The 8616-nt window shown below is 43.9% G+C and overlaps 1 long non-coding RNA gene across 1 annotated transcript; it reads left to right on the forward strand.

The window, feature by feature from the left end:
* Positions 1-6925: 6925 nt before the first annotated feature.
* On the forward strand, positions 6926-8062 carry LOC111767048 (uncharacterized). The gene is made up of 3 exons (XR_009188193.2): positions 6926-7076; positions 7301-7631; positions 7932-8062. It is a non-coding gene; the product is annotated as an uncharacterized lncRNA (long non-coding RNA).
* Positions 8063-8616: the final 554 nt, after the last annotated feature.

Genomic DNA, 8616 nt, shown 5'->3' on the forward strand with positions numbered 1-8616 from the left:
CTGAGTGCCAGCTTCCCACATACGAGGTCCCGGGTTCACTCCCTGGGCCCCTGGTACCTCAAAAAATAAAAAGAGCTCATGATGGCTTTTTGCCACATCTACTGTGACAAGAAGGCCATTCTCAGCAGCCAGACTGCCAAAGGCGTCATGTAAGGGCCCCAGAGGAACCGTGGAGAGGGACTTCAGCCACATCCATGTAGAACTCAAGTCTCCTCAGGAAGAAAAACAAGAGGCTTCGGGTTGACAGAGGGAGGGGACATAGAGAGGAGCTGGCTGCCCTTGGCACTCTCTGCAGCCACGCAGAGAACGTGATCATCCGTACGAGGGGAGGTCTGTGCTCGCAGCCCCCTCAGCAATGCCGTGCAGGAGAGTGGGTCTCTGGCTGAAATCTGAAAGGACTGGGGAAAAAATACATTCTCAGGGTTTGGATGAGGCCAAGTGTTGCTTGTTCAGCATCTCAAACCCAGAAAGATGGTTTAATTCTTGAAGGAAATGGCCTTGAACTTGCATCAAATTCGGCTGCTTTGTTTCAGCAAGCCACAACCGTGCAAAACAAGGCCATAAGAAAATTTGGTATCTATGTCTCTGAAAAAGAACAGTTTGGCAGGCTGATGAATAAGAGCTGAGAGTTGTGCAGCAGAGGAAACAAGATGCCAGGCCTATTTGTGATGTTTTTAAAATGCAATAAAAGTTATCTGTTAAAAAAAAGAAAAGCTCGTGATGGAGTTTGTTGGCTAATAAGCTTCTCTTAGAAGCAGTGACGGGGGTACCAGCTATTATGCTTTGCCACACCTAAATACCAGAATATAAAAGTCCTGCTTTGGGGTGCCAGAGCTCATATGCGTAGTCCTAGCTCTCTCCCAAATAATTTGTTTAGCTTATCCAGAGAAAAGTTTCCGTGGTTTATTTTTCGGTTCTTTTCCTGGAATACAATGCCAGGCAGGCAGCTGTTCTTCACTTGGGGGAGAGGTTGTAAACTGTACTCTCCATAAGCTTTCCTTTATTGGCCTATTCTCAGCCCCAGACCTCACTCCTGTTTGCACTGTACCTGGTGTTTCCTGGCCTGGAGCCTCTAAAAGCATTCAGGAAGGAAGAGCCTTCCTCAGTCTTCCTTCGTGCAAATCGTTTTTACAGCTCCCTCCCTCTTCATCTTTCCAAAATTTTTTTGCTATCTCTTGTTTCCTAATGCCCTGCTACCTTTCTCTTTGATGTTTATGATTTATTCACTTGCAGTCCTTTACAATTATTTTAGTACGATCCAAGGAGAGAGGGGGAGAAAAATGCATGTGTTTAATCTACCATCTTTATCCAGAAGTCTCCATCCATCCTTTTCGATGCCACCTCTCTCTGAGGAATCTTCTTGCAGATGTCAGGCACAGTAGTCTCTCCTTTCTCAAAACTTCTGATTCGTTCAAAACATCTTTATCTTCCGTTTCATTTCTATTAGCCTTGGGAATTACCGTCTAGTCTAAGTTTTAAACTTCTTAAAGCAATGATAGATTTTTTTAAAAATTTTTATTTTTAAAGATGCTTTAGATTACATAATGTCACATCAAAAATATAGGGGAGGGAAGCGGATGTGGCTCAAGCGATTGAGCCCCCACCTACCACATGTGAGGTCCCTGGTTCAGTTGCTAGTGCCTCCAAAAAGAAGACAGTGAGCTGGCACAATGGAAAGGCATGGCAAGCTGATGCAACAAAGATGATGCAATAAGAGACACAAGAAGAAAAACATAATGAAAGACACAACAAAGCAGGGGACGAGGCAGCTCAAGCAGTTAGGTGCCTCCCTTCTACATTAGAGGTCCAGGGTTTGGTTTCCGGTGCCTCGTAAAGAAACAAAGAAGATGAACAGACACAGCAAGTGCAAAACAACGAGGGAGTGGGGAAAAATAAATAAATAAAAATAAACCTTTAAAAAATATGTAGGGAAATGGATGGGCTCCCATCTACCATATGGGAGGTCCAGGGTTCGATACCCAGGGCCTCCTGGTGAAGGCAAGCTGGCCCACATGGAGTGCTGGCCCATGCGGGAATGCAGCCCTGCACAGTAGAGCCGCTCTGCATGGGAATGCTGCCTCCCACGGAAAAAACGCCCCACGCAGGAGTGCCAGCCAGTGTGGAGAGCTGGTGCAGCAAGATGACGCAACAAGAGACACAGAAGAGAGAAAATAAGAAGATGTAGCAGAACAGGGGAGTTGAGGTGGTGCAAGAGAGTGATCGCCTCTTTTTCCCACTCTGGAAGGTCCCAGGATTGGTTTCTGGAGCCGCCTAATGAGAATACAAGCAGACACAGAAGAACACACAGAGAATGGACACAGAGAGCAGACAATGGGGGGAACGGGGCGGGGGGGGGTAGAAATAAATAAAATAAATCTTAAAATATATATATATATACACACACACACACAGGATTCCCATATACCCCTTGCCTCCCCCTCCCCCACTTTCCCCCATTAACATCTTTCACCAGTGTGGTACATTTGTTACAAATGATGAGCACATATTGAAGCATTGCTACTAACCATGGATTATAGTTTACACAGCACATCTTTATAGGTTTTGACAAAATGTATAATGGCCTGTATCTGTCTTTGTAATGTCATGCAGGGCAATTCCAATGCTCAAAAAATGTCCCATGTTACAACTCTTCTTCCCTCTCCCTTCCCTCAGAATCTCTGGTGGCCACTGCCTTTATATCAATGATACAAGTTCTTCCAATGCTGGAACAATAACATCTACTTTAGTCCAGAGTTGCATTCCACCCTTATGTTTGTTCATTCCCCAATCTTGAGGATTTGGGGATGGTGATGCCCACTCTGTTCTTAACTGAGAGGGACTTAGATCCCATGAGGCAGATGAATGGAACTGTCTTGCCTGCAGTTGTAGATTCTGTGTTTTGGGATGTGCATTGTCCATCAGTATCCTATGTTAGCAGTCCTGGGTGAGTCCGATGAGTTGGAGAGTAAGTATTGCAACTCTGCTGAGATTAAGGGCTCAGCCAGAATATGAACAGACTGAAGATTTAAATGTTTGGGACATATATTTAACAAGTATAGTGCTAATATATAGGTTCAAATAAAAGGGTCAGAAGAGGTATGTTTAGGGAAATTATAAATGAGTCTAACTCTGTTACTTGGGGAGCATATATTCCAAAGTAAGGCCCACTGACAGGGTGCCAAAATTCTGAAATGGTCTGCTCTACCTATAATGTCTAGCTGTCTCTAGAGCCCTCAGGAACCCCACTGTTTGAGGAAGTGTTTACTGTGGCAGTCAATGAGATCCTGTTGAGACCTGCATAAGTATAACCTCTGGAATGACCTCCTGACTCATGTTGAAATCCCTTAGCCATAAAAACTCATTTGTATTTAATATTTCCCTCTTTCAGTCTAGGTCTTTTTCTAAATGCATCACTAGTTGTTGCTTGGTAATAATCCCTTGGTGCCAGGGAGGCTCATCCCCAGGAGTCATGTCCCATGCTAGCGGGGAAGGTAATACATTTATATGCTGAGTTTGGCTTACAGAGAGGCTACATTTGAGCAACAAGGAGGCTTTCAGGGGGTAACTCTTAGCCAATATATAATACTAGCAAGGGCCTGGCATAACGATCTGTCCTCCTTTGCTACACACTGCCCATGTACTCAGGGGATTCTTGCCACTCTATTACAGAATGTAGCAGGACTTCCCAAGACGATAATTCAATATTCTTTTGGTTATTGTGTGGGTCTTCACCCACTGAGACAATGCCCCACGACCACTTGAACACATTCATAATCCACAGAGGCATGCCCCAGGTGCACCCCTCCACACACATCCCCCCTCACTGAACCCCACACCAATGATCATCCCCAGCTACAGTTGTGACCCTTCTGGGACCTAAAACCTCTCCAAAAACAAAGCCAAAAATAAAAAATAAGAATAAGAAAATAAAATATTAATGAACAAAATGCAAATTTTAAAATTAAAACAATTTTAAAAATTAAAAAATTTTCATTGTCTTTCATCACGGTGAGATCTGTTGTCTTTTATGTACAATGGCAATTTCTTCCATATGTTCACCAGTGTCTTTTTTTTTTTTTCTTTATCTTCAAAGAAGCTTTAGGTTACAGAAAAGTCACATCGAAAATACAGGAGATTCCCCTATCTATACCCAAACCCCTCTCACTCTTCCCTATTAATAACATTTTACGTGTGTATGGCACATTTGTTGCAATTGATGTACAAATACTGAAGCATTGCTTCTAACCACGATCAATGGTTTACATTATGGTTTATTTACATTTTGCACTATACACATCTACAGGTTTTTACAAAATTTAAAATGGCCTGTATCCATCATTGCAAGATCATACAGAATAATTCAAATGCCCTAAAAATGCCCTATGTTCCATCTATTCTATTCTTCCCTCCCCCTCCCCTCAGAACCCACTGTAATAACCAAGTTTCAATTTTTGAAGAATAAGGTTCATAGTTAAATGCAGTAATATTGAAGACCTGACATATTGGTCTGTTTTCTTTTACTAGGCATTGCCTTATGTTCTCGAGGGATTCTTGCCCCTCCAATTGAGAACATAGCAGGACTCCCCAGAATGGGAGTTTAATATTGTCTTGTTTATTGTATGGGTCTCCACCCACTGAGATAAGACACCGTAACAAGATGAACACTTTCATATTCCATAGACGCATGCCCCAGGTGCGCCCTATCCCACATATCCCCCAACCCCCAATGTCCTGCACCAGCAACCCTCCCCTGCTATATTTGCTCAAAGAACATTCCCACCATTGTAGTTTTAACCAGACCTACAAATCCTCAGCATTCACCTGTTCCTTCTTCCAGCCTCATCCCAGTTCCATGGATAGTCCAACCCAAGTCCTCCACTCTATCCCCCTTTCATTCCAGCACCATTGAACCCAATCACATCCCTGCACCACTATCACCCCATCCACTGCCCAGCCACCCCCTTCCACCTTATCCCAGATTTTGCCCATAGGGAGCATCAGTTCACCAGCCTCTACCCCCTTTCTGTCTCTTGATATACAATCTTCCAGACTCTAGCTCTGTGAGTCTGCTCAATTTCCTTAAGTCATATCAGTGAGGTCATGCAGTATTTGTCCTTCAGTGACTGGCTTACTTCACTCAACATAAGTCTTTAAGATGCATCCATGTTGTTCTGTTTGTCAATAATGCATTTCTTCTTACAGCCGAGTAATATTCCATTGTATATATGTACCACAATTTGCTTATCCATTCATCTGTTGATGGATACTTGGGTTACTTCCAACTTTCGGCAACTGATATTCGACAAAGCTACCAAGCCCACTCAGCTGGGCAGAAAGACCTCTTCAGCAAATGGTGCTTGGAGAACTAGATACCCACATCCAAATGAATAAGAGAGGACCACCATCTCACACCCTGTAAAAAATTAATTCAGGATGGATCAAAGACCTAAATATAAAACCCAAAATCATAAAGCTCCTAGAAGATAGTATAGGGGGACATATATGAGATCTTATAGTAGGAAATGGTTTCATAAACTTTAAACCCAAAGCACAAACAACAAAAGATAAAAATAGATAATAGGACCTCCTCAAAATTAACAACTTTTGAGCTTCGAAGGAGTTTGTCAAGAAAGTGAAAAGGCAGCCTACTCAATGGTAACCATTTATCCAATATATCCAGCATATATACAGGTCCATTTATCCAATAAGGGCCTAATATCCAGCATATAAAAAAACCAAAAATCACAAAAATAAAAAGATGAACAATTCATTTAAGAAATGGGCAAGAGGTTTGAACAGATGTTTCTCCAAAGAAGAAATGCCAATGGCTAAAAATCACATGAAAAGATGCTCAACATCACTAGTTATCAGAGAAATGCACATCACAACTACACGGAGATATCAGCTTATACCCATTAGACTGGCAGCTAGTTCAAAAAACAGAGGACTGCAAGTGTTGGAGAGGATGTGGAGGAATGGGAACCCTCATCCACTCCTGGCGGGAGTGTGGAATGGGGCAGCCATCGTGGAAGACAGTTTGGCAGCTCCTCAGGAAGCTAACTATAGAACCGCCATATGATCCAGCAATCCCACTGCTGGGTATATGCTCAGAAAAACTGAAAGCAGGGGCACAGACAGACACATGCACACTGATGTTCATAGTGGCATTATTCAATGATGGCTTTTTATATTTCTGTTTTACCCCTTGAATCCAGTACAGGATTAAGTGTTCACTATCTGATGGAAAAACTAGTTGATTAAAAGTAAGTAGATTCATGATATGAGTTTATAATATGGCCCCATTCCTTTAATTCAGATTCAAATGTTCATTAATGTTGCAATGTAGGGGATCAATTATCACATTATATAATGAGTTTCACAATGCACCACCCTATTACATATAGTTTATGTGGTGGGGGTGGGGGGAAGGTTCGAGACGGGGTCTCTTAAATCTCAGGTCGAAGTCCCAAAATGAAAAGCACAATGCCATCTTCTGGATCAAAGCTAGCAATTCAACCTTTAAAAACAGTCAGTAATAGAGCTCCAAGTGAAATAAAAACTAGTATCAGATCTATGGATAGTAATTAGACATGAAAATAAGCCTCTCTGCTTTCTTTCTAACGACTGCTAATGACAGTGTAATATGCCATTAAAGTCAATTCTGAGCCCTATTGTGCTGAAAAATCTTAATCCTGAATTCTAGTCCTGTATAGCCAATTAGGTTGACCTGTTAATAGGATCCTCCAAGTTTATGTAAGGAGGCTCATTTTCTTTTTCTGAATTCCCACCAGGCCTGAATAACTCACACTCTTTATCTCAAAATCCGCTGCCGGGTTAATGTTGTCATGTGGTTTGGTTAGTGAAAACTTCTTTGTTCTGCTTTGTTTTCTCAGATGCCATGGTGAAGCAAGTGTGATGTAGAACTAGATGGCAAACCTGCAGGGCAGCCTGACTTTGCAACATTTCAGAGCTGCAGGTTCTAAAGTTTACTCAACAGACTACACACCCAGTTGGACCGGTCTGACAGACTCTTACTGTCCAAATCGGGCTTTCTGAGATGGAAAAGAAGGTATTAGGTGAGTGAAAGGGACAAAATCAAATCCCAGGTACCCTATGTCATAGAGATCAAACCAAAAAATAATCTATTTTTTTAAGTTTTGGGGGAATCATAAGCATTTTCTACATTCTGAGTGTTTAGTGGATTTTCTTTATTTTTCTTTTGGGAAGAGCCTCCCTCTGTTCTGAGAATTTGTGAGCCCTTTGGGTCAAGTAGATCTAAAGTAGGTGTCTCCTGATTCAGGAAAGTCCCCAAAGCGGGGAGTAACGCTAGCGCAAAAAGCTTGTCTGAGATGCTGAGCGTTCACACGGGCAACCTGTCTCCACCGAGAGCAGCTGGACCTCTGCGGAGTCTGTGATAAAAGTGGTTCGTGCTTCATCTGGCTCAGGCCAGCTGGTAGAGAGCCCCGGGCTGGAGCAGGGGTGCCCGTGCCAAGAAACACAGCCACGGATTCCAGGAGCAGCCACGCTGGTTTCAAAGGCTCTCTTGTAAAACGTCCTGTCACGCCCCGAGGGCGTCTCCAGTGTTCAGTCCAGTGTGAACTCTGCCTCCTAGAACAAGCTGTGTTTGGAAGGTGAGCAGGGGGACCTGTGCGTGCTTGGGGGTAAGCAGGCTTGGGGAGGAGAAGCCTGGAGAAGAGCTACAGGATGGCCGCAGCCGGGAAGCCGGGGCAACTGTCTGGCTACACCCTGGGGTGGCCGGGAGCCAACAGAAAAACGGCGGTGACTCGGTCAAGCGCCATGGAACCTGACCTGAATGAAACACTGTTCCGTGACATACTCTATTTTGCTCAGAGTTTTAACAACCTTGACAGGTGTTTATTGGGAATTTGGGGGAATTACAATTGCATGCATATAATAAATGCCCATTTCAGTCAAGGTTCAAAAGAAAAGAAAAACTGATGTCTTCCATTGACACAAAAAGGAGGCTCAGATGAGGACATCGAGGGACAGGAGGACCTCGTACGGCTGGACCCTTTGGTGGTATCCGGTTACCCTTCCTTAGGTCAATTTGAGTTTGGTGCTGTCCCTGAATTCTCCTGCTGCCTTCCCAATGCCCTGGGAGCTTCCGGTGCTTATTCCGCTCGTAGGAGGGGCTCTAAGTCAGACCTGGGGACTGCCTTGCAACTTCCTATCGTACCTCACCCTCAGCTGACGTCAGTCTAGCATGACTGAGTCAACAATAACTGCAGTCAGCACCACGAGTACCCAGCGCTAAACCAGCCCACCCAGGAGTCCCAGTATGTTTATGTCAAGGACATGAGCCTGAGACCCAGCCTCTCCAGAACCCACTAAGGCAGCACCCAACAAACTTTGAGAGATGGGCAAGCTAAGTCGACCTCTCTCTTCTCCAAATCCATTTTTCCAGTTCGCCTTTTGCGCCTCTAGAATACCCTAAAGTTCACCTTGGCTTCGGCCTCCCAAGTCCTGCCTACTCACAGCCAACCCATTACCTGGCCTTCCTCCAGCCTCTCCCTTCCCATTGAACCTGTTTGTCTGGGTCCCATTCCTTCCCAATTGTCCTGCAAGGAGTGAGAATGGTGTGGGTTTTAATCAGAT

This window comes from Dasypus novemcinctus, chromosome 12 (genome assembly GCF_030445035.2).
Source record: "Dasypus novemcinctus isolate mDasNov1 chromosome 12, mDasNov1.1.hap2, whole genome shotgun sequence".
NCBI classification, from domain to species: domain Eukaryota; kingdom Metazoa; phylum Chordata; class Mammalia; order Cingulata; family Dasypodidae; genus Dasypus; species Dasypus novemcinctus.